This window comes from Hyperolius riggenbachi, chromosome 3 (genome assembly GCF_040937935.1).
Source record: "Hyperolius riggenbachi isolate aHypRig1 chromosome 3, aHypRig1.pri, whole genome shotgun sequence".
Classification (NCBI taxonomy): Eukaryota; Metazoa; Chordata; class Amphibia; order Anura; family Hyperoliidae; genus Hyperolius; species Hyperolius riggenbachi.
Genome location: NC_090648.1, coordinates 217859855 through 217887792, shown reverse-complemented (window position 1 = coordinate 217887792; position 27938 = coordinate 217859855). Strand labels below are relative to the sequence as shown.

Below are 27938 nucleotides of genomic sequence, written 5' to 3'. Positions count from 1 at the left end.
GAGGGCACCTATATCTGGCTATACTGGGGGCACCTATACCTATCTATACTGGGGGCACCTATACTTGTCTATAATGGGGGCATGTATGCCTGGCTATACTTGGCTCACCTGTGCCTGACTATACTGGGGCACCTATGCCTGGCTATACTGGGGGCACCTATGTCTGGTTATACTAGGAGCACCTATACCTGGCTATACTGGGGGCACCTATACTTGTCTATAATGGGGGCACCTATACTTGTCTATAATGGGGGCACCTATGCCTGACTATACTAGGGGCACCTATACCTGGCTGTACTGGGGCACCTATGCCTGGCTATACTGGGGGCACCTATGCCTGGTTATACTAGGAGCACCTATACCTGGCTATACTGGGGGCACCTATACTTGGGGGGCAGGGGGAACTAGGGAGGCCCCATCCAAAGTTTTGCAGGGGGGCCCAGTGATTTCTGGTTACACCTCTTGCTAAAAGCAACATATTGTTGCAATCAATGCAGCTAATAGTAACACGGCCATTTAAAGAGGACCTTTAGCCCAGGATTGAACTTCACCCCAATTGATAGCTGATACTCCCTTTCCCACAAGAAATTGTTATCTTTACTAATAGATCATCAAGGACATCTGTATGGTTGATATTGTGATGAAACCCCTCCCTCAGTGTGATGTCATGACCATGGTCCGGTCATGACCGTTTACTTTCTGTGAACCTTGTTGCATTGTGGAAAATAACGGCTGTTTTTAACTGTCCCTTCTGTGCATATGTACAGTATATATGTTACAGGAAAGTACGAAATCAGGCGCATTCTATAGAATGCGTGAAGTCGTTCAGGCAAAGTTTAGAATACCCGGCTCTCTATAGAATGCCTGCTTTTTCCCCCCACAATTTGACTGTAACAGCTGCATACCTATGCTGTCAGTGAGGCTAGTGATGATGATGATGATGGGTGCATGCATTCATGCTGATATTTCACTGTTTGTGGAAAGTGCTGCTGTGAAGAAGGAGCCTTTAGGTGCGGGGGGGGGGGGGGGGGGGGGATGGCAGTTGGGTTTTGGCAGTTCAAGGCTAGTGAGGGGGAGGAGCCTGAAAAGCCCATGATGCAGCTAAATATGTTTAGAGTCATGATACAATGCTCTACTTGGCAGCAAGAAGTAAGCATGATTTTTTTTTGTGTGTGAGAAAATAGAGACAGAGGGACTGAAGAAGAGACCAGCCATTGATTGATGAGACTGACAAAGTAAAGTAGAGGCACTGACAAGACAGCACTACTGAAAAAAACTAAAGTAAGGAAGAGAAAGAGAGCTGCAGACATAACAGGAGAGGAGAGAGACCACTCACATCTACAGACGGTCGGTTGTACATTCACTGTATAGATGTTACAGGCAAAGTAAGAAATTCAGGCATTCTATAGAATGCCTAGGCAAAGTACATAACAAAAACAGACATTTCGTACTTTGCCTAAAATGGTCAGGCATTCTATAGAATGCCTGAATTTTGTACTTTGCCTGTAACATATATATTGCATATGTATACCTATAAAGAAAAAAACCCTATCCTATCACCTATAAAAGAAAAACTAGCCTATCACATTGATAGTGGGTGTGGTAATAGATAATGGCAGCTGGTGCTGTCTAGTTTTTTTCTTGTCTGTCAGAAGTAAAGATGATTACATGCAGGCACATTGTGTATCAAACAACTTGAATGAATTACATGTCAAATATTAATCATTTCTTGATCTTCTATCTTTTAACGTCTCACTTTGCAATGTATTGACTTATTTTTTCCCCCCTACTACTATTTTTCGTCAAAGTTCCTCTTTAATGACTGTGTCTGGAATAACTACATTGTCACACATATACCTTCCACACTGAGGAAACTGCAGTATAATACATTTAGCCTTTTCCTAGGCTCCATTTATATACACTGCTAGAACTGATAATAAGCTCTGATCCAAGAGAACACCACAAAATCTCCCAAAAGGAGAAAGCATGAAAGTGGCTAAATACTTATTTTGCGGGACTGTAAAACACAAGATACATTTGCATGTGTAAAAGCAAAGTTTAGCATATTCTTATGTCTCTGTTGAACTTGAAATTGAGATCCTCTTTTTAAAATTCCCAATGTGGGTAATGAGTTTATGAATATGAATTGTGACTTGACAGCTCTTCTGACAGGTGCATTTTATATCTCCTGCAGGTGCTCTAAATAATGGCAGAGGATTTAATATGTTCTTTTATTTTTAACTAATGTAAACACACTGACTGATGTCTTCATTATTCTTCATTGGTGAATTAATTTGGCAAGTTAATATATACTATGAATTATTTGTAAGCTGCAGGGTTTCCTGACGAACGGAAATCTGGCATGTATACAATAACAGAATGCTGCTAAGCATTGAAAATATTACCTAAAACTACAAAACATTAGGTGATTTATCTTTTGAAACGTATAAGAGAACAATACCGTTTTTGTTCTGAAGACTCCAATCACATTCTCTTTTTTTCTGCAAGACCATAGAAAAAGAAATGTAGTAGGATGCTGCAAGGCACCACAAAATTGTTACAAAATTTCTGCAGATTGGAAAAGGTCTAAAGGTGGCCACTAACGATCCATCAACGAACCAATCTTTGCTTCCTACCTATCACAACCGACAAGAAAATCCAAATTTTGGCTACCCTGAAAATCCAATCGGATGAGTTTTTATTATCATTTGTAATCGGATCAATGGAGATTATTTACAACCAATCCGATCACATCTGATCAGAATTATCTGATTACTCAAATAATTTTTTCGCTAGAAATTGGAACGTTACTGGTCACCTTTAATTGTACTGTTTGTCTCAATCAGTATAGTAACGAAGTAGTCTACACTCGGGTAATATTGTACCGTTGTTTCCTCATCTTATTTATTCCTGTATTTGCTTAGTTGTAGTCCATACACATGCTAAATAAAAGTCGGCACGCACTAACGGGTGACAATACTCAAACAACATTTCCCAGCACAAAGAAACATCAGGTAGTTTTAAGGGCATTGTTCACACACACCAATATTCCAAAACATGATGTCAATCAAAAACTGCACATGCAAGCGTCATTCCACACGACATGTGCCCATGCTCTGGAGCACTGTCGTTTGTTTGCAGCCTGAACTGACCCTTGCCTGGACCTGATTACCTACAGTATGTCTCACTTAAGGTAGCCACACACGATACAATAAAATGATCCGATTTTACAGCAATTCGATAAAAATGATCGGATCTCCCGAAAAAATCGAAAGCTTTTTTTCATTCGACTGAAAAATCCAATCGGATTTCCCGTTTTTTTTTTTCGATTTTTATCTATCCGGAATGCCAGATATTTTTCTTCAATTTCTCTAAAGATTGTATGGTGTGTGTTAAATTGTCAATGCATTAATATACACACCGAAGCAATTTTTTCTGAGTTTCCAATCATTTTTATCATAATTGGGGAAAAATTTAACACGTGTGTGGTACATCGGTCATATTTTTTTAAATGTTACAATCAGTCAGAAAAATTGATTGCAATTCTTAAATTGAACAGATATTTAAAAAATTGTATGGTGTGTGGCCACCTTTAAACTCAGCTAGTAACTAACTTTCCACTGATTTCTGCTAACCAACAATTGCCAGCTTCATTGCCCTCTGTTACGTTCTCTTTTCTTCCTGATTGTAGCCTTTCTTTTCCAGCTTCTACCAGTGCTGTAAGTATGGTAGTTGTGACCTGCAGCAAAAGCACCCTGGGGCTACGAGGGATACCGGCCCACTATTTCTTGAGGGATGCTCTTGTGAAAACTATTGTTCTGCACCCTGGGGGTGGCCCATGCTTGGACAAGACATTCTTGCTAGTCCTTTTCTAGGATGGAAAAGAAGTTGCATGCCAAAGCACATGGCACAATATTGAGTCCAGACACTGGCTGGAGTTCAGTAACTGTGGCATCATGCTCTGTATACCTGCATACTGAACTTTCATGAAAGGTCATTTTAGATGTATTTTTAAATAAAAAATGTTAATATTTAATAATACATTGCTCACAATAGGAGTTGCATTGCATTGCCTGTAGCAGCAGGAACGCAACAAACAAGTTCCCTGTCACTTTTACATGTGCGTTTTGCGATAACTCGCCGTTATATTGCAACACCACCCCCCCGCACTGTGAACGTTGCATAGGTGGTGCATTGCAGTGCGGCAAGCCACGTTACAAAATAGCCATTAAGCCGCAATGCAACGCACTACTGTGAACCTCGTCTACCATACATTGGGACTGATTCATAAACCAGTATTATGCTGTAATAAATGGACTTACGTTATAAATAAATCTCAACCAACCAGCACAAATCACCGGCAGTACTCACAGTAGTGAAGGCCAACTTACTAGGCTGTTTGTGGGCTCTGCTGTGCTTAAATGCTGGGTTCCATGGCTCCCCCAAGGTTACCATTTCTGTATTTTACTATTTAATACAGAGTTTATGTTATGTATATAGAGTGGGGTATAGTACTTTGTTAGCTGGGCCTATTTTTAACATTGAGTCTCAAGCAACCAGAAAGCACACTTATCCGGAATCAGCCAATCCCCATCTGTGCCGGATGACGGAGACTCTACTGTATATAACACATCAAATAACAGGCAAGCAAGCAGATAATGCACAAGCAAACAAACATTTCACCCATTATTTCTTCACTCGCATGTTATTTTATACCTCATATAGTTAACAAACATACAGTCAGACTTTATGTGCAATAATATTTACTCACATAAAATAAAATAAATAACGTAAAATAACATTACAACATAATGCTGCGCTGTGAATCAATCCCATTAAGTCACATCAATTTTTTAACAAAAGCAGGTATACAGTACACTTCAGGCCCCTTTCACACTGACACGTTTTCATTGCATTGAGTTACCCTTTTTACTACACGTAAAGCTATAGCAAGGAAAACCTATGGGGCCTTGCATACCTACCACGGTGGGATGCGCCTGAAGTGTTGAATTTACGCAACGACAACAACGCGTTTTCAGCGATGACCTGGAGCAACCGGAAGTTATGTAAATCTATGGCGCCGCAGATATTTAAAACTGTTTGCCGTTCTCATTCGCATCGCGCATGCACGGAAGCGTATTTTGACAATATACTTCCGTGCACTTCCTATTTCCGCCACAGGAAGTGAGCGCTAGAGAGCCTCACTTCTTGTTTGGCTTGCTGCCAGAAGTGAGTAATCTCCAAAGGCTGTTTTTGACGTTGCGGTGCAATTGCGTAATCGAGCTGCAACAAAAATGCCAATTTCTGATGTGAAGCTGGCCTCCGTAGTGCAGTATTAATAACACCAGGGCCCGTACGCAAAACACTTTTTCTCCTGAGGTTTTTTAGGTGATATTTTCACACCTTGTCATTAAAGTGGACCTGAACTCTTGCACAGGACACAAGGAAAACATAACAGAAATGCACCCTGTATGTATTTAAAGCGGATCCGAGATGAAAAACTAACTATAACAAGTAACTTGTCTATATATCTTATCTAAAGTTTAGATAGTTTACACAGCAAATATAGCTGCAAACAGCTTTAATAGAAAATTATTATTTCTTCCTGTGATACAATGACAGCAGCCATGTTGTTTGTAAACATTACACAGAGGCAGGCTTATCTGTATCTTGATCACTAAGCCTGTGAAAAAAACCTAATACCCCCTCCTCCCTCCTCCCCTCTGCCTCTGAAATCAATGGCTAGTAACACCTCCTCCTCCTGCCCAGACTGAGCTCCCATGAGCTCTTGCTACTGCCAAGGCTCTCTGAAAACCTGTGGGTGTGGTTTATTTAGTTTATAGGGAATTAGAGTATTAAAACAAAAACAAAAAAGTATTTGGCTTGAGGAATGCCCTATAAACAATACAGGATCTTCTCAAAAAATTAGCATACTGTAATAAAGTTTATTATTTTCTGTAATGTACTGATAAACATTAGACTTTCATATATTTTAGATTCAAATACACACAACTGAAGTAGTTCAAGCCTTTTATTGTTTTAATATTGATGATTTTGGCATACAGCTCATGAAAACCCAGATTTCCTATCTCAAAAAATTAGCATATTTCATCCGACCAATACAAGAAAAGTGTTTTTAAAACAAAAAAAGTCAACCTTCAAATAATTATGTTCAGTTATGCACTCAATACTTGGTCAGGAATCCTTTTGCAGAAATGACTGCTTCAATGTGGCATGGCATGGAGGCAATCAGCCTGTGGCACTGCTCAGGTGTTATGGAGGCCCAGGATGCTTCGATAGCGGCCTTAAGCTCATCCAGAGTGTTGGGTCTTGCGTCTCTCAACTTTTTCTTCACAATATCCCACAGATTCTCTATGGGGTTCAGGTGAGGAGAGTTAGCAGGCCAATTGAGCACAGTAATACCATGGTCAGTAAACCATTTACCAGCGGTTTTGGCACTGTGAGCAGGTGCCAGGTCGTGCTGAAAAATGAAATCTTCATCTCCATAAAGCTTTTCAGCAGATGGAAGCATGAAGTGCTCCAAAATCTCCTGATAGCTAGCTGCATTGACCCTGCCCTTGATAAAACACAGTGGACAACACCAGCATCTGACATGGCACCCCAGACCATCACTGACTGTGGGTACTTGACACTGGACTTCAGGCATTTTGGCATTTCCCTCTCGCCAGTCTTCCTCCAGACTATGGCACCTTGATTTCCGAATGACATGTAAAAGTTGCTTTCATCCGAAAAAAGTACTTTGGACCACAGAGCAACAGTCCTGTGCTGCTTCTCTGTAGCCCACATCCGGCGCTTCTGCAGCTGTTTCTGGTTCAAAAGTGGGTTCATGCTTCCATCTGCTGAAAAGCTTTATGGAGATTAAGATTTCATTTTTCAGCACGACCTGGCACCTGCACACAGTGCCAAAACCACTGGTAAATGGTTTACTAACCATGGTATTACTGTGCTCAATTGGCCTGCCAACTCTACTGACCTGAACCCCATAGAGAATCTGTGGGATATTGTGAAGAGAAAGTTGAGAGACACAAGACCCAACACTCTGGATGAGCTTAAGGCCGCTATGGAAGCATCCTGGACCTCCATAACACCTGAGCAGTGCCACAGGCGGATTGCCTCCATGCCACGCCGCATTGAAGCAGTCATTTCTGCAAAAGGATTCCCGACCAAGTATTGAGTGCATAACTGAACATAATTATTTGAAGGTTGACTTTTTTTGTTTTAAAAACACTTTTCTTTTATTGGTCGGATGAAATATGCTAATTTTTTGAGATAGGAAATTTCGGTTTTCATGAGCTGTATGCCAAAATCATCAATATTAAAACAATAAAAGGCTTGAACTACTTCAGTTGTGTGTATTTAAATCTAAAATATATGAAAGTCTAATGTTTATCAGTACATTACAGAAAATAATAAACTTTATCACAGTATGCTAATTTTTTGAGAAGATCCTGTAGGAAAGGAACACAATTATGCAATGAGTTCACCTCGGATCCACTTTAAGGCTGCTTACACACAGGGACGTTACAGGCGCACGTTAATGCAGCCTGTAACACTCCCCCAACGCACAGCAATGTAACACAAGTGGGCTGTTCACACTGCCCACATTGCGTTACATGTAACGCTGCACGTTCTCCCGAAAGTGCAGCATGCTACGGCGTTACAGCGGCTTAAGCCGCGTTAGACTGTTTGCACATGCTCAGTCAGGTTGGGGAGTAGCGGAGAGCGGCCAGGCACATGGCTAATTAATATTCACTGCACTCAGTGACGTGCAGTGTTTACTTCCTGGTGCGGCTGCTCTGTGCGGCGATTGGCCGGCGGGACCACGTGATGCCGCATGCGTCCAAGAGTATGCATCAATGGCATCACGGACGCCAGAGTGAGCTGCACAACGCGGCTCACTCCGACGTCCACATCGAAGAGCACCAGGCCTTGCGTTAGGTGCACGTTATGCGACCTTAATGTAGCACCTAACGCAAGTCTTGGTGTGCAAGTAGCCTAAAGAGTTTAGCCTGTGTAATTCACCCTAATTTTTGTCTAATCACTAGTTGTAATTTGATCTAACCCTTGTGTCACATGACTGCCTATGGCAGATAAGCAGATACGCTCATTTGAAAGTACAGGCTGTAAACAATATGTCTGCTTCCATAAATCAGGAAGTAGAAACTGTGCAGATTTATTTTAGGATTTGTATCAGCTGTAACAAAGAAATGTTTTTTGTTTAACCTCCTGAGCTTTACGCCGCTCAGGAGGTTTTGCCAGTTTGTGTCCCCAAGTTAGTTAATGCGATCAAATGGGTGTAAAACATTTAGCTAGCACTAGGCTAGCTAGTACAAGTGTCCGGCACCCCCCGATCCCCGCCACTCCCCCATTTATACATTACTCTGCCTGGATCCAGCGATCGGCGCAGCCTCCCCGCACAGCTCCGGTCTTCACTATGGGGAGGATCGCACATGACGTCATGATGTTGCCGACGTCATGTGCAAACCCGATCCTCCCCATAGGGAGACCGAAGCTGTGCAGGGAGGCTGCGCGATCGCTGGGTGCAGGCTGGGTAATGTATTAACGGGGGGATCGGGGGGGATCAGCAGCAATCAGGGGGAGCTGGACACTTGTACTAGCTAGCCTAGTGCTAGCTAAACGTTTTACACACATTTGATTAATTATGCCTGGGGGACTCCTGGGGCCAGCAAGCGGTATGCCCGACACAGTGTAAAGGTTATTATGCTGTTGTGTATCTTTTACAGCAGAGAGGAGTTCTGAGTTCAGGTCCACTTTAAAATGCCTTTTAAACCACCAGAAAGTAAGACAATAATCAAAATAATTTTGATAGTACGTTTTCACCATTTTTTGGTACTGTTTCAATTGTAAAATTCCTAAAATGTATTTTAAAGACAGTATGAAAATGTTTTCTAGGAGATAACTTAGGAGAAAACGTTAATAGCATATGGGCCCATGTCTGGGTCTTGGGTGATACTGCAAGTAGGGTTACATTTGTTTAAAAGTGGGGCTGAAAAATGCCCTTTTGGTGTATCTTGAGGCAAACAACCAGGACTGTACCAGCTTTCCTTATCCAGATCTCTTATGGCAAAGTTAAAGTGACTGTTACTTTTTGTCCTATGGAAGCTGTCCTTGACCGGGCTGACTGTGACATATCTACAGATTCAGATTGGTTCCCTCTTCCATCACCCTGTGGAGAGAATGAATCACTGCTGATGCACAAAAAGATAACAGCGTACATTGCTATGCTTTAATTAATCATATTGTCACTTAACCATTTTAGTAGCATGAAAAGCAACACTACAATGCAGAAAATATACCTAAGCGTTAAAGAGCCATTCTTTATGTTTTAATGCTGGTAAGACATTTAACATAATCAAATTGTAGTAACTGTGTTCTGTACTTACATGCAGCATTAAAGAGGACATACCACTTCAACATAACATATGCTAAGCAAACCAGACCTGTAAGTGAACATTAATAATGTATTGGAGACATCTGAAATACTCTTGAATCTTTGGAATGCTGGTGCTGTGGTTATTGGATGACCAATGTCTAGACTTTGGGCCAGCTAGCAGGGGAAGATCTCTCCAGTCCGCTGGGCAAATTTAACCTGGGGGGAAGGGGGCTAATAGACTACCCCCTTACCGAAAGTGACATTAGGGAATATTGTTGCTGCCCAATTCCACCCTAAGGCACCGAGCCAACTGCTGGGGCCCCAGGTTACCCCCTAATATCACTGTGTTGCAGAGTTTCTGGCAGAGTAGCAACTCACCTATCTCCTTGCAGGTGCGCTCCTTCATTGGTCCATAGCTCTGTCTCCATCCTTACAGGGGTGCCTCTCCTGTGTGACATGGCCCATATTATATGCAATAATATGTCGCGGGTCACAGAGTAGAAAGAGACAGCGGTGAAAGAAGACAGGGAACACGGTTCCACGGATTGAGGAGCGTGCCTTCTAGGACAGGTGAGTTGCTACTCTGCTGAAGACTCTGTGGGGGACAGTTAAGTTGGGGGTGTCATGGGGGGGGCTGACAGCCTGCTCTGGGCTCAGGGGCAATTGCCCAGGTAGCCCATATGGTAGACCAAACCCTGCGTACTACACAAACAGTGCATTTCTTGATGTTTGCATCACCATCAGAGATATTTATTTTCCTTGTGCTGGGGAATTGTTCTTTGGACAGGCAGTAAGGAAATCTCCCCTAGTGACATGGACAACAAAAACCTAAAATAGGTCATATTCCTTCCTTGATCATACTAAAAGTAAAAAAAAATCCTACTCTGGAAGCAAAACTCTGATTTTCATTGCTTATGGTATGCAGGAACTTAAATGAAGATCAAATTAAATTTGATGGCATCCTCTTTATCAAATGTTGATGTAGCAGAATACTCCTTGAACCAGCAGCTGGTACGATATGCAAATCTCTATTAAAATATTACACAAATGCTTTCTTGATAAGGAAAGAGCAAACACACAATCACAGTGACTGTATAATAAACATTAAATATACAAACAGAATTCTATAAATATTGAATAGGTTATCACATATTTACCGACAAATTTGTTTTCCTATAGGCATCAAAATATCAGAGTTACAAAAAACTGATTTTGAACAACAGGAATTTCGCAATCCTGAATTATATTCAATCTCAAACTCTGGAAAACAGTCAGACATAGTAATGAGATTATTTAAATTAAGAAGCTTAGACACACAAAACTTTAAAATGATTATTGGCTAACCTTTTACAGTGGACCTACCCCTCTCCAGTGACAGAAAGAACAGGAGGGCAAACCCTGCAGTGTGAAGAGAGCAAGACAGGATCTATGAGGCTGACTGGGCCGAAGGGAACAAGGTGAGTTACAGTGGACAGGGATCCGGATGACAGACTGCAGACTGGACTGGCAGTGACCATGATAACAGACTGTGGACTGGACCGGCAGGTGATTATTATTATTATTATTATTTCGGATCTATACAGGGCTGTCATCTCCCATGAGTACAATTGAGTAGTAATACAAAGTTACACATAAGTAACAAGGCAGTGGGTTACAGATAAATGACGTGAACAAGTCAGCAATGCATCTCACATGAAAGTGGAAAGCATGTAACCACTTTACACAACAATAACAACATGTAAGGGGAGAGCCCTGCCCAAATAAGCTCACAGTTTAAAGGTCCATTCACCATTTACACTTCAGCTGATGCATTGTGTTGTACCTATGGGGCTATCACATTGGGGCTATCACATTGATTGCGGTGCAGTGTTGTTGGTTCCATCAGCATAACACAAGGGATACGATAGTAGTACAGTATGGCATGTGCGTTTACATTAGAAGTAAGGCGTACTTTCATTGTACTGTATGCCTCACTGTATGGTCACACCGTACCGGTAATGTTGTACGGCTTTTCTGAAATGATGTGGTGCGATGGAGGAATAATCACATCGCACCATTCTGTTCAAAGTGTGAAAAGAGCCTAAGGGCCCTTTTACACTTAATGCGTTGGTATGCGTTAGTGCACGTTGGAACGCATTTTTTCCATAGCAGTGCATTGTGAAAAAGACTTCCATTAAAACGCGTATAGTGGGAAGTGAGCCATAGGAAAACATGGGCATTCATGTGAAAATCAGTTTTCTTTCAATTAAAACAGAGAGCAACTTATTAAGTGTAAAAGGGTCCTTAGGGGTAGAACTAGAGGTAGGGAATTGATTCTCAGGTCCAGATGGACCCAGGCATTGCATTATTCTGCAAGTCTTCTCCATCCTTTGATACATTTCAGGACAAATTTATAATCTTAGTCTATGCAGCCAATAGGCACCTTATAGCCAGGTACTGGATTTGAAAGATCCTCTTCCTTCAGTCTCGGCCTTATAAAACAAGGTCTGGTGGATCTACCATTTGGAGTATAAAATCTAGGCTAAATATTTTTAGTCAAATAAAGTCTCATTGGATAATGTGATTTCCATTAGGCCAAACCTCCTAAGTCTTGGTTGTGGTGGCAGATCTGAATATCATGTACATGCTTTTGTCAGGTTTTACTCATAGTTGTAGTTTTGGTACTGTTGTACTTGTTTTTGATTGTCACTCTGCATGATCTGGTATCACTAATCCTTTTTCACTTGCCCATGTCCTCGAGACTGTCTTGCATGATGTGCTATATTGTGCGCTTCACACTGTTATTTGATGTATTTCTCAATAAATGAATTAATAAAAATGTATAGTTAAGAAAAGAAAAAGAACAATAAGTGAAGGGGAACTGTGCATAAAGTGGTGGTGTGGTGTTTGGTGACAAATTTAGTGTCTTAGGTGAGGTTATATGCCTGCCTGTTAACGTGAATGGTTTTTAATGCGCTATCCCAGGGTAGGTTTCTTGTTTAGTACACAGATTGCAATGTGATTGGTTAATAAAAATTTGTAATAACCTGTTCGAGCAATTCATACTGCGGACAGAACTGGGAGAGCAGATTGTGGACTGAACATAGCAGGTAACTGACAGGATTTCCTATGGACTGGACTGGCAGGTAACAGAGGACTAACAGTTGACTGGACTTACAGGTAACTGACAGGACTAACTGTAGACTGGACTGGCAGGACAATTGACAGGCAGACCAAAGCACAGGCACACTGGCAGGGGAACAGCATGGAAACATGTGTCTATAAAGAGCAAACAGCACAGAGAGAGTTAATATAACTGCTGGCTTTCACACTAGTACTGCAGCAACCACCACCGCAGGGAATGAAAAGGGAGGAAATACTTGCAAGGAGCATGCTCGGCAAGACGGCAAAAGGATAGCATCCAGACCACTGTGGAAAATGCCTGGGGAGGGCTCAGAAGGGGGGGCTGAAGGAGGAGCAATTCACAGGATCCAGTGACTTTGACACTATGGGCGTATGCTATTCCCTTACTCACCAGTGTCCAGTGCGAGTTCTAAAATCAGGCAATGCAATTACAGTTAACCGCTGGCAGGATGTAAACTAAATGGGCACTGGTGATTTTATCGCCCAGCAATTTCTTTATACCATATCCCATTCCCCTTTTCATACTGCCGGGATATGATGTTTCCCATCAAACATGAGCTGTTAGCTTATACCTACTACGAGCAAATCGAAAGTACCTAATGCATGTCATCACATTAAGGGCCCTTTTCCACTGCAGGTGGTTGCAATCGCGAATAGCAAAACGCTAGCGATTTTTGAATCACTAGGGTTGCTACTTTAATATAGGAGTCGCGGTAGGTATTTTCCACTGCCGTGATTGGATTTTTGGCAAAGCACAATCACTTTCTGGAGCGATTTTGAGAGCAATTGTGCAATGCAAATGCATTGCGTATGAAAAATCGCAATTGCTTAACAAAATTAATGAAAAATCACAATTGCTGGCGTGATTTGCGATTGCTAGTGGAAAAGAGCGCTAGCATAGTATCTACAAGCCTCCTTTACAAAACTTTCACCCCAGAGTTCACTGCCAGACTACAGTACCAACTCTGCACGGCTTTAGCAGTGCAGCTTAATGAATCAACCCCTTACATAGAATAGCTTAAATGTGAGAAACAATGAATGTGTGCCCAAAAACAATTAATCCTCATGAAATATGTACACAAATGATCATTTTGGTCCCCTAAACAATTATTGGTGACTATTTTATTTGATAGTCAGATACAAGTGAAACGGAATAGAGGCAGCCACTTTCTTCCTGTGCCTTCGATACCTACGCGGGCGGGACTTGCAAAGCCAGCCTAAAGAGAGCAGCAGACCATGGGTTTCACACTGACACATGACGCATGCACCGCCCACTGTTTACTATATCCAGAGTCAGCGTGACGTGGGGGCCAAAAATCATGTTAACTATAACAGAAGTTTTATTACATCCAGGTTTACTATACCAGGCATTGCTCCCCTAGACTTATAATGGAGAATGGCCGGTACCTGGATAGGTGATTAACTATACCCGAATGTTTACTATACCAGAGTTTATTATAACGAGATTATACTGTATTAGTTTCATCTTTTAAGTTGCATTACTAAAATAACTAATGCGCCCGAGTACACCATCTTACTCAAATGTGTTCAAATTTATTTCATAAAAGTTTAAATGTACATCATAAAATTCAGAGCTTCAGTTATCTAACATCCCAGTGTGTGCTAAACCTCTTTGAACACCAGTGTACTTCCTTGAAAATGAAGTCAAACAGTACTGTCTTCGCCCAATGCGTTCCGACCAATAGGCTACGAGGGCCAGTGCCAGATAGGGTAGATAAAGCATCAGCTTGGAGGGGATGGCCCTGCCTAGTGGGTGACGTATGGCCAGCCGATAGGCTCATGTGCATACAGCCTGTATGCACAGGGATGGGAGCTGTAAAGAGGACTGCCTACTGGAAATATAGGCAAGAGGCAATAGCTATCCACGTCACTGTGATGTGTGGAAACTAGTAAATCTAGTTCCGGTTCTAGTGTATTTCTGTCTGCTTGCACTGTCTAATAGGGCAATTCCCATGGCTACCTGTGAGAAAACGCGGAAAAGCCGCCGCGTGTGTTCAGAACAAGGCGGCTGATTCCGCGTCCAACGCGGCGGTTTGCACGCATAGGCCTACATCTACCATTATGGCTAAACGCGGAGAAACCGCCACATGCCCTGATAGCGGTGCGGCTGGTTCTGCGTCCAGCGCGGCGGGTGTTACACAACCAGGCACGTGCGGGGGGTGCTCTGGGTGCCCAGACACCCCCCCTTTTTAAAAACAGCAAAAAAGGCCCCTCTGATCGCGCAAAATAAGCCCCGCCCCCTACCGCGGTAAGCCCCGCCCACCCGCGGGAAGCTCCGCCTGGGACACTTTCAGGTGAAGAGGCCTGGATAGGAATCCTAGTGTGGCATACTGACCTCACCCTCCACCTAGGACCCATACTGACCTCTACCTCCCCAAGCACCCATAGTGACTTCTCCCTCACCCACAGGGACCTCTCCATCCACCTAGCACCCTCAGTGACTTCTCCCTCCCCAGCACCCACAGTGACCTCTCCCTCCACCTAGCACCCACAGTGACCTCTCCCTCCTCCCACCACCCACAGTGACCTCTCCCTCCACCTAGCACCCACAGTGACCTCTCCCTCCACCTAGCACCCACAGTGACCTCTCCCTCCCCTAGCACCCACAGTGACCTCTCCCTCCACCTAGCACCCACAGTGACCTCTCCCTCCCCCAGCACCCACAGTGACCTCTCCCTCCCACAGTGACCTCTCCCTTCACCTACCACCCACAGTGACCTTTCCCTCCACCAGCACCCACAGTGACCTCTCCCTCCACCTAGCACCGACAGTGACATCTCCTTCCCCAGCACCCACAGTGACCTCTCCCTCCCACAGTGACCTCTCCCTTCACCTACCACCCACAATCACCTCTCCTTCCCCAAATCTAGCAGTGATCCTGCCTACCCCAGCACCCACCGGCGTACCTACCGGGGATGCGACCCCCTCAGCCGCAGGGGGGCCCGGGGCTGCTCTGGGGCCCGCTCACTGTGCGTGGGGGAGCGCTGCTCTGGACCCCCCAGCAAGGTGCTCAACTGGCCGCAGCGTCTAATAGATGCTGCGCCAGTTAATTCCCCGCAGCCCCGCGCCAGCATAGTCTCCGGCAGGCAGAGCAGGGCTACGGCAAGATGGCCGCCGAAGAAGCCCTACACTGGAGACTATTTGTGTCTCTAGTACAGGGCTTCGGGAGCCATCTTGCCATAGCCCTGCACTCTGCCTGTCAGCGCGGGAGATGTGCTGCAGGAGGACTCGGGGAGCTGCGAGCCAGATGCCGGGAGAGGACAAGACTTCTGTCAGGTAAGTGAATTGTTTTTTTTTCACAGGTGCATTTTTTTTTCTAGTGTCTGCTGCACACATTATGATTTTCTGGTGTCTGCTGCCCACATTACGATTTTCAGGCGTCTGCTGCCCACATTACGATTTTCAGGCGTCTGCTGCCCACATTAGGATTTTCTGGTCACTGCTGCCCACATTAGGATTTTCTGGTCACTGCTGCCCACATTAGGATTTTCTGGTCACTGCTGCCCACATTGCGATTTTCTGGTGTCTGCTGCCCACATTGCGATTTTCTGGTGTCTGCTGCCCACATTACGATTTTCAGCTGTCTGCTGCCCACATTACGATTTTCTGGTCACTGCTGCCCTCATTGCGATTTTCTGGTCACTGCTGCCCACATTGCGATTTTCTGGTGTCTGCTGCCCACATTACGATTTTCAGGTGTCCGCTGCCCATATTATGATTTTCTGGTGTCTGCTGCCCACATTACAATTTTCAGGTGCCTGCTGCCCACATTACGATTTTCTGGTGTCTGCTGCCCACATTATGATTTTCTGGTGTCTGCTGCCCACATTATGATTTTCTGGTGTCTGCTGCCCACATTATGATTTTCTGGTGTCTGCTGCCCACATTGCGATTTTCTGGTGTCTGCTGCCCACATTATGATTTTCTGGTGTGTGCTGCCCACATTAGGATTTTCAGGTGACTGCTGCCCACATTGCGATTTTCTGGTGACTGCTGCCCACATTGCGATTTTCTGGTGACTGCTGCCCACATTGTAATTTTCTGGTGACTGCTGCCCACATTGCGATTTTCTGGTGACTGCTGCCCACATAAGGATTTTCTGGTGACTGCTGCCCACATAAGGATTTTCTGGTGACTGCTGCCCACATTAGGATTTTCTGGTGACTGCTGCCCACATAAGGATTTTCTGGTGACTGCTGCCCACATTATGATATTCTGGTGACTGCTGCCCACATTAGGATTTTCTGGTGACTGCTGCCCACATTACGATATTCTGGTGACTGCTGCCCACATTAGGATTTTCTGGTGACTGATGCCCACATTGCAATTTTCTGGTGACTGCTGCCCACATGGCGATTTTCTGGTGACTGCTGCCCACATTGCGATTTTTCTGGTGAACACTGCCCACGTTACGATTGTCTGGTGAATGCTGTCCACGTTACGATTTTCTGGTGAACGCTGCCCACATTACGATTTTCTGGCCCACATAACGATTTTCTGGTGAACACTGCCCACGTTACGATTGTCTGGTGAATGCTGTCCATGTTACAATTTTCTGGTGAACGCTGCCCACATTACGATTTTCTGGTGAACTCTGCCCACATTACGATTTTCTGTCCCACATTACGATTGTCTGGTGAATGCTGTCCACGTTACGATTTTCTGGTGACTGCTGCTGACATTACGATTTTCTGGTGAACTCTGCCCACATTACGATTTTCTGTCCCACATTACGATTGTCTGGTGAATGCTGTCCACGTTACGATTTTCTGGTGAACTCTGCCCACATTACGATTTTCTGGTGAACTCTGCCCACATTACGATTTTCTAAAGGCCCACATTACGATTTTCTGGTGAACTCTGCCCACATTACGATTTTCTGGCCCACATTACGATTGTCTAGTAAAATGCTGCCCACTTTACAATTAATTTACAGTGAAACGCTGCCCCATTACGATTATTTGGCACCTATGGGGGGGGCCCCATCCAAATATTCGCAGGGGGGCCCAGTGATTTCTAGTTACGCCCCTGCCAGCACCCACACTGACCTATCCTTCCCCCAGCACCCACAGTGATCTTTCCCTCCCCCAGAGGCTACACTCCTGTCCCCTGGCTGCAGCACTTACAGGGACCTCCCATCCCAAAAGCAGCGCCCACACTGATCTCTCCCAACACACAGCATCCACAACTACTCCCTCCTCCAATAACTACAATGACCTCTCCCAGCACCCACAGTGACCTCCCCTTCCTCCAGCACTCATACTGACCTCTTCCTTCCACAGAACCCACAGTGACCTCCCCCTCCCCCAGCAACCACACTGACCTCTACCTCCCCTAGCAGCAATTATGCCATTCATAGCAGTACCCACAGTTAGTGTTGGGCGAACATCTAGATGTTCGGGTTCGGGCCGAACAGGCCGAACATGGCCGCGATGTTCGGGTGTTCGAGCCGAACTCCGAACATAATGGAAGTCAATGGGGACCCGAACTTTTGTGCTTTGTAAAGCCTCCTTACATGCTACGTACCCCAAATTTACAGGGTATGTGCACCTTTGGAGTGGGTACAAGAGGAAATTTTTTTTTAGCAAAAAGAGCTTATAGTTTTTGAGAAAATCGATTTTAAAGTTTCAAAGGGAAAACTGTCTTTTAAATGCGGGAAATGTCTGTTTTCTTTGCACAGGTAACATGCTTTTTGTCGGCATGCAGTCATAAATGTAATACATATAAGAGGTTCCAGGAAAAGGGACCGGTAACGCTAACCCAGCAGCAGCACACGTGATGGAACAGGAGGAGGGTGGCGCAGGAGGAGAAGGCCACGCTTTGAGACACAACAACCCAGGCCTTGCATGAGGACAAGAAGCGTGCGGATAGCAATTTGCATTTTGCCGCCATGCAGTCATAAATGTAATACAGATGAGAGGTTCAATAAACAGGGACCGGAAACGCTAACCCATCACAGATGTTCATTGTTCATGTTACTTGGTTGGGGTCCGGGAGTGTTGCGTAGTCGTTTCCAATCCAGGATTGATTCATTTTAATTTGAGTCAGACGGTCTGCATTTTCTGTGGAGAGGCGGATACGCCGCCGATCTGTGACGATGCCTCCGGCAGCACTGAAACAGCGTTCCGACATAACGCTGGCTGCCGGGCAAGCCAGCACCTCTATTGCGTACATTGCCAGTTTGTGCCAGGTGTCTAGCTTCGATACCCAATAGTTGAAGGGTGCAGATGGATTGTTCAACACAGCTACGCCATCTGACATGTAGTCCTTGACCATCTTCTCCAGGCGATCGGTGTTGGAGGTGGATCTGCACGCTTGCTGTTCTGTGTGCTGCTGCATGGGTGTCAGAAAATTTTCCCACTCCAAGGACACTGCCGATACCATTCCCTTTTGGGCACTAGCTGCGGCTTGTGTTGTTTGCTGCCCTCCTGGTCGTCCTGGGTTTGCGGAAGTCAGTCTGTCGGCGTACAACTGGCTAGAGGAGGGGGAGGATGTCAATCTCCTCTCTAAAGTCTCCACAAGGGCCTGCTGGTATTCTTCCATTTTGACCTGTCTGGCTCTTTCTTCAAGCAGTTTTGGAACATTGTGTTTGTACCGTGGATCCAGAAGGGTATAAACCCAGTAATTGGTGTTGTCCAGAATGCGCACAATGCGTGGGTCGCGTTCAATGCAGTCCTAGGCCGAAGAGGTCATAGCCTAGGGTCACAAAACCTGTTTATTTGGGCAATTTCAATGGTGGCGAGTCTGACGTACATAAATCGCAGCAATGGCCGTTAGCAACGTCTGAATCTCACGAAATGTCTCATGCAGGTAGAAGACATATTGTTAGACTTGGGCTCCAAAGATGGGTTCCCTACATCTCTGCAAACCAGAGTTACAGGGCTCCAAATTTGGTTAAATCCCCCATAGGCTTTCATTGGGCCTCCTATTTACAGTTCCAAAATCTCACATCTTTTCAAAGGGCAATTACTCAGCAGTGGCAAATTTTCTAGCATTGTAGGGACCCTTAGGGGGAACATGACTGGTGAGTTTCGGGCCCCTAGGCCGAAGAGGTCATAGCCTAGGGTCACAAAAACCTGTTTATTTGGGCTATTTCAATGGTAGTGATGGTGACGTACATAAATCTCAGCCATGGCCGTTAGCAACGTCTGAATCTCACGAAATGTCTCATGCAGGTAGAAGACATATTGTTAGACTTGGATTCCAAAGATGGGGTCCCTACATCTCTGCAAACCAGAGTTACAGGGGTCCAAAATTAGTAAAATCCCCCATAGGCTTTCATTGCCTCCCTATTTCACTTTCCAAAATCTCACATCTTTTCAAAGGGCAATTGCTCAGCAGTGGCAAATTTTCTAGCATTGTAGGGACCCTTAGGGGGAACATGACTGGTGAGTTTCGGGCCCCTAGGCCGAAGAGGTCATAGCCTAGGGTCACAAAAACCTGTTTATTTGGGCTATTTCAATGGTAGTGATAGTGACGTACATAAATCTCAGCCATGGCCGTTAGCAACGTCTGAATTTCACGAAATGTCTCATGCAGGTAGAAGACATATTGTTAGACTTGGATTCCAAAGATGGGGTCCCTACATCTCTGCAAACCAGAGTTACAGGGGTCCAAAATTGGTAAAATCCCCCATAGGCTTTCATTGGGCCTCCTATTTACAGTTCCAAAATCTCACATCTTTTCAAAGGGCAATTGCTCAGCAGTGGCAAATTTTCTAGCATTGTAGGGACCCTTAGGGGGAACATGACTGGTGAGTTTCGGGCCCCTAGGCCAAAGAGGTCATAGCCTAGGGTCACAAAAACCTGTTTATTTGGGCTATTTCAATGGTAGTGATGGTGACGTACATAAATCTCAGCTATGGCCGTTAGCAACGTCTGAATTTCACGAAATGTCTCATGCAGGTAGAAGACATATTGTTAGACTTGGATTCCAAAGATGGGGTCCCTACATCTCTGCAAACCAGAGTTACAGGGGTCCAAATTTGGTAAAATCCCCTATAGACTTTCATTGCCTCCCTATTTCACTTTCCAAAATCTCACATCTTTTCAAAGGGCAATGGCTCAGCAGTACCAAATTTTCTAGCATTGTAGGGACCCTTAGGGGGAACATGACTGGTGAGTTTCGGGCCCCTAGGCCAAAGAGGTCATAGTCTAGGGTCACAAAAACCTGTTTATTTGGGCTATTTCAATGGTAGTGATGGTGACGTACATAAATCTCAGCTATGGCCGTTAGCAACGTCTGAATTTCACGAAATGTCTCATGCAGGTAGAAGACATATTGTTAGACTTGGATTCCAAAGATGGGGTCCCTACATCTCTGCAAACCAGAGTTACAGGGGTCCAAAATTGGTAAAATCCCCCATGGACTTTCATTGCCTCCCTATTTCACTTTCCAAAATCTCACATCTTTTCAAAGGGCAATGGCTCAGTAGTACCAAATTTTCTAGCATTGTAGGGACCCTTAGGGGGATCATGAGACATTTCGTGAAATTCAGACGTTGCTAACGGCCATGGCTGAGATTTATGTACGTCACCATCACTACCATTGAAATAGCCCAAATAAACAGGTTTTTGTGACCCTAGGCAATGACCTCTTCGGCCTAGGGGCCCGAAACTCACCAGTCATGTTCCCCCTAAGGGTCCCTACAATGCTAGAAAATTTGCCACTGCTGAGTAATTGCCCTTTGAAAAGATGTGAGATTTTGGAACTGTAAATAGGAGGCCCAATGAAAGCCTATGGGAGATTTTACCAAATTTGGAGCCCTGTAACTCTGGTTTGCAGAGATGTAGCGAACCCATCTTTGGAGCCCAAGTCTAACAATATGTCTTCTACCTGCATGAGACATTTCGTGAGATTCAGACGTTGCTAACGGCCATTGCTGCGATTTATGTACGTCAGACTCGCCACCATTGAAATTGCCCAAATAAACAGGTTTTGTGACCCTAGGTTATGACCTCTTCGGCCTAGGACTGCATTGAACGCGACCCACGCATTGTGCGCATTCTGGACAACACCAATTACTGGGTTTATACCCTTCTGGATCCACGGTACAAACACAATGTTCCAAAACTGCTTGAAGAAAGAGCCAGACAGGTCAAAATGGAAGAATACCAGCAGGCCCTTGTGGAGACTTTAGAGAGGAGATTGACATCCTCCCCCTTCTCTAGCCAGTTGTACGCCGACAGACTGACTTCCGCAAACCCAGGACGACCAGGAGGGCAGCAAACAACACAAGCCGCAGCTAGTGCCCAAAAGGGAATGGTATCGGCAGTGTCCTTGGAGTGGGAAAATTTTCTGACACCCATGCAGCAGCACACAGAACAGCAAGCGTGCAGATCCACCTCCAACACCGATCGCCTGGAGAAGATGGTCAAGGACTACATGTCAGATGGCGTAGCTGTGTTGAACAATCCATCTGCACCCTTCAACTATTGGGTATCGAAGCTAGACACCTGGCACAAACTGGCAATGTACGCAATAGAGGTGCTGGCTTGCCTGGCAGCCAGCGTTATGTCGGAACGCTGTTTCAGTGCTGCCGGAGGCATTGTCACAGATCGGCGTATCCGCCTCTCCACAGAAAATGCAGACCGTCTGACTCAAATTAAAATGAATCAATCCTGGATTGGAAACGACTACGCAACACTCCCGGACCCCAACCAAGTAACATGAACAATGAACATCTGTGATGGGTTAGCGTTTCCGGTCCCTGTTTATTGAACCTCTCATCTGTATTACATTTATGACTGCATGGCGACAAAATGCAAATTGCTATCCGCACGCTTCTTGTCCTCATGCAAGGCCTGGGTTGTTGTGTCTCAAAGCGTGGCCTTCTCCTCCTGCGCCACCCTCCTCCTGTTCCATCACATGTGCTGCTGCTGGGTTAGCGTTACCGGTCCCTTTTCCTGGAACCTCTTATATGTATTACATTTATGACTGCATGCCGACAAAAAGCATGTTACCTGTGCAAAGAAAACAGACATTTCCCGCATTTAAAAGACAGTTTTCCCTTTGAAACTTTAAAATCAATTTTCTCAAAAACTATAAGCTCTTTTTGCTAATTTTTTTTCCTCTTGTACCCACTCCCAAGGTGCATATACCCTGTAAATTTGGGGTATGTAGCATATAAGGAGGCTTTACAAAGCACGAAAGTTCGGGTCCCCATTGACTTCCATTATGTTCGGAGTTCGGCTCGAACACCCGAACATCGCGGCCATGTTCGGCCCGAACCCGAACATCTAGATGTTCGCCCAACACTACACGTGACCCGTTCGGCCAATCACAGCGCTAGCCGAACGTTCGGGTAACGTTCGGCCATGCGCTTTTAGTTCGGCCATATGGCCGAACAGTTTGGCCGAACACCATCAGGTGTTCGGCCGAACTCGAACATCACCCGAACAGGGTGATGTTCTGCAGAACCCGAACAGTGATGAACACTGTTCGCCCAACACTACCCACAGTGACCTCCCACTCCCTGCACCCACCGCAATCCCACCAATATTCAGCACCCACATTACACTCAACCAGTAACCCCCACTATAGCAAGCACCCAGTACTTGCACCAAGCACCCTGCACCCAATACTTATATCCAACCTCCATATGGCACTTAGTACTTGCATCATTCACCCTATAGCTGGCTCCCAGTACTCACACCCACTTGGCACAGTTCTTGCACATTATCTGAACTCACATAAACCAGTACCTGCACTCAGAATCCACATGACACACAATGCCCACCCATAGCTAGCACCTAGTGCAGGCAATGCACCAAGTATTCGCACCAATGTACCTGCACCCAACACCCACATGTTTCATCTGCAGTACTTCCAGTTGCACTAAGCCTCCACTTGGTGCCTAGCACAAACACCAAACACTCACATATGACATCTAGTACTTGCACCCAGAACTCACAAGGGCTTGAGTACCTGCAATCAACACCTACATGATGCTTGACACCAACCCATACAGCCAGAATGCACATGACACCCTGTGCCAGCACCCAGAACCCACATGGCACCCAGCATCTGCCTTTAGCACTCACATGACAACAAATACCCCACTAGCCAGCACCCATCACCCATATGTTAACATGTACTCGCTCCCAGTACCCACTTGGCACTCAGTATTTGCACCTAAGACCCACATGACACCCTATAACCCCCATAATCAACACCCACATGGCATAGTACTCACACAGCACAAAGTTCCAAAGCCATTATATGCACCTAGTACCCATCCATGGACAGCACCCATATAGCACCCAGTACCCATCCTTGGTCCAAACCCATATGAGACTCAGTACTCTCCCATGGCACACATCCAGACCACACATGGCACTCCCTACTCACTCATGTCCAACACTCACATGGCTCCCTGTACAAATTAGCACTCACATGGCACCCACTATTGTTTATCACCATCTGCTACTCATTCAGCACTAATTACTGCATAGCACCCACTGCAAATAAACACCCAAACACTGGATCTTGGTACCCACAGCAGCTTGACACGGACTGTACTTTGGCTCATCGGCACCCACTGCAACTTAGCACAAACTGGACCTTTGCGTCTTACCACCCACTGCATCTGTGCACCCACTGCATCTTGGCACTTACTGCAGTTTTGCATCTACTAATGCTTAGCAACCACTGCATATTGGCAACCACTGCTTCTTTGCCTGAAAAGAAGCTTGGGTGCTGATCTAGAGGGTCAGAGGTCCCAGTAATGAAAGGTGAGTCCATGCCTACATCAGGCTCCACTGTGCCCACTCTAATAGTACGCACCTATGACTGCTGATTTGAGGGTGGTGGCACCAAAGAAGTTGGTTGGAAGAAGACACAAAGTCTGCCTGATACTTTTATAAAGGTGTGTGTGTGTGTGTATGTGTGGTGGTGGTGTGTGTGTGTGTGTGTGGGGGGGGGGGGTTTAAGACTGCCTAGTGCTTTCTGGAGAAGGGGTATTACATACACAATTTAGCACGATTTACCGATTAGGGCCCCTTTTTCAAATTTGAGCACCCCCCCTTGAGAATCCTCTGCACGGCTCTGTACACAACACATGGCTGGTGTGGCTGGGACTGATAGTCCACACAGGTTCAGAAGGACGCGCGCACGCGCTGAGAGGCAGAACTTTTGTGACAGCCAGAAGGGAGTCAGCTGACCAAGCCGGTCAGCTGACGATTCAACCATTTCCCATTGGTCCAGCACTTAGGGGAGGCGCTGGAGAGCGATGTGCTATATATACTGGGTGCTGGTCATTAACTGGTTGTCTGCCGTTGCGATCACTACGTGGAAGCACTCAGACCTTTTGTTAGATTCTGTGTTACCAGTTGTTATATTCAGACTAGTTCCAGGGTGTTTATGATCACGGACCTCACACCCAGATTAGGGAATTGTATTACCATTCTGTTATACTTCAGACTAGTTCCAGGGTGTTGATGATCAAGGACCTCACACCCAGATTAGGGAATTGTATTAACATTCTGTTATACTTCAGACTAGTTCCAGGGTGTTGATGATCAAGGACCTCACACCCAGATTAGGGACTTGTATTACCATTCTGTTATACTTCAGACTAGTTCCAGGGTGTTGATGATCACGGACCTCAAACCCTGACTAGGGAAAAAGTATTATCATTCTGTTATACTTCAGACTACTTCCAGGGTGTTGATGATCACGGAGCTCACACCAAGACTAGGCATTGTTTATTATCTGTTATGACCTTCTGCTTTCCTGACCACTCTTCTGATTACTGATTTGGTACCTCGCTATATCTGATATTCTGTTTCCAAACTCTGCATGTCTTAGGCTTTCTGAATCTGTCTCCTGTCTTTGTACTTATCTGTACGTGTGTTGCCGACCTGGCTTGCCCGACCTCGAGAGCTATCTCCCTACCTTAGAGATAGTTCACAGATCATTAGTGACACTCTCCTATTGGTGTCACTAACGCTCTGGTCCTTCCATCTCCTGGCCTGGCTCCTCCCTTCAGGAGATTCTCAGGTTACTGGAAGGCACTTGTTCTCTTATGCAGTATAGCCTACTGCTCTGATACCTGTTCTCCAGGTATTGCTCTCAAAGTATTTACTGTTGCACCAAAACACTCATATCTCTCCGGTGTCCAGAGGTTAGTGATATATCTGATTATCGGTGATACTGCAGATCATCAATAATCGGGTATATATCTGTATTCTTGGTGATACTGCAGATCACCAATAATCAGACCCTCTCTGTGTTACACCGATCGTTACACTACCACATTGGTAATTGGTCTCCCCCCCCTCTCCCTTTGCAATTCACAGAGATACATGGATAGGTATTGCCTCTTAAATGTACATCCAGTGGGCAGTCCTCATAAATGGGTATGTTTCTCCCAATGACCTGCTTTTTCTTCACTGGATTTTTGAAGTACATATGCTCCAAAGTTGCAACTGAAATGCTTACAGCTGACTGGCAATTGATACTATGCTATGGACCTGTTCCACGAATATATGGTGATTTTGTTAGCAGAACTGTTCCTGGATTTATTTTTGTTTGCTGCTTTATAACAGTCACTTTGGATAGAAATAACCAGTCAACTTACATAAAATGAAGTCGTGTGTGTAAAGCATAGTGTTTTTTTTTCTGTATTTCTGATCCTGAGCTGTAGCAATACCTGCCTAAGGCATACTGCAAACCCATTCACAGCTGTGTGAGAACATTTCTGTAATCCAGAGGAACAGATTGAGAAGATTCTGCTCTGAATCAAAGTACATTGTGACTAATGACTATTAAGCTGTTCTGGACTCACAAAAGGAAGATGTTGTCTGAGAGAAACATAATTTCTTACTTACTTTCAGTACGTCCGAAAAACAAAAGGGGCACGGGGTCTGAACCATGTATTGAAAGATACCTGAAAGACTCTCAAGAATATAAAATAAATCTTTGCTCAGATGACGTCTCTGCTGTACATCTCAGAGATGAAGAGTGGTGATAAACCAGCAATTTGAAAAATCAGTTCTGCTGTGAAATGTTGTTTTTCACTTTACCACATTTAAAAATTTACAATGACTATGATGGGAGAAAAGTAATGCAAATTTCTCTTTTATAGAGAATTTAAGACTCAATAAATGCAATGAGTTCTTCCTAGTCAACTACCCTTACCAAAGAGAAAGTCAACAATTTGCAAGGGGCAAATAGCCTTAAAGAGACTCTGTAACAAATTGTTTATCTTTATTTCTTCTATGCTATAAGTTCCTATGCCTTTTCTAATGTGGTCTGGCTTACTGCAGCTTTTCCTAATTGCACAGTAGCTGTGTTATCTCTGTTATATGATCTAATCTTCTCTCTATAGTCGGCACAGTCAGGCTGAGGCAGTCAGACTGGAATGTGCAGGGCTGCTTGTGATTAGCTAGAAGCTGTACACACCCCCTGCAGGCTCTGTGTGACTAACACACTCTGCTTAGCTGAGCCTATTAGAAGCTGGTTAGTTTGTTTGTAAACACTGCCTAAAACTGGCAATTACAAGCCAGGTTTGCAGCAGAGAATGGCAGAAACAGCACAGAGGGGACCAGGAGCACATAATGAATAGAATGGTATGCTTTTTATTGTAAGAATTTCAGAGTACAGATTCTCTTTAAAGGACAACTATGGATAAACACAACTTTTTTTTTAATGCTCTATATTAGGGTACACATTACCACTAGTGCTAGGGGCACTTTATTTCTTTACACAACTCTCTCTCTGCTTAAAATCATCCTTCACCCCCCACATTGCTGACAAAGGCATTTCCCTTGTGACTGAACCATTACCTGCACAGGGAGTTGCTATCAGCTTCTCATTTTATGCCCCAATAATCACAATTTTTCCACACATTTTTACTGTTGTGAGAAAGGAATACAGCTTTGGAACAAAGTGAAAGTATAGACCTGACTTCAGACAAGCTCACAAATCTCCTTCATTGTGTGTTTTTTACAGCATGCAGGAGAGTCTGAGGAGGCAGAAAACAAGCTGATCAGAAGAGGTAACAGGGAAACGTAAAACTTCCGCTCTCCCCTGTAGCCAGAATAAACTTGCTACAGCTGGTTACAGTGCCCCAACGCCTTCATTTGCAAATAAAATATTGCCACCAAACATTGTACTAGGGACATAATTTAAATGTTGTAATAACCAGGACAAATAGGCAAATATAATGTGTGGGTTTTATTTACAGTAACACTTTTTATTTTTAAACTATAATGGCCGATTTTTTTTCTTATTCTCTTTAAAATGCATAGGAAATATGGTTTGGCCCCTTTTCTGTGTTTGGGCCCCGGTCGCCCGGTGGCCGACTGTTCCGGGTTTTTTTTTTTCTTAATATAAAAAAAAAAAAAAATATAACAAAAAAAAAAAAAAAGAATAAAAA

The 27938-nt window shown here is 44.6% G+C and overlaps 1 long non-coding RNA gene across 1 annotated transcript; it reads left to right on the top strand.

The window, feature by feature from the left end:
• The first annotated feature begins 1088 nt into the window (after window positions 1-1088).
• LOC137561308 (uncharacterized) lies at window positions 1089-27566 on the top strand. The gene is made up of 3 exons (XR_011029965.1): window positions 1089-1149; window positions 10769-10872; window positions 27512-27566. It is a non-coding gene; the product is annotated as an uncharacterized lncRNA (long non-coding RNA).
• The last annotated feature ends 372 nt before the right edge of the window (window positions 27567-27938 follow it).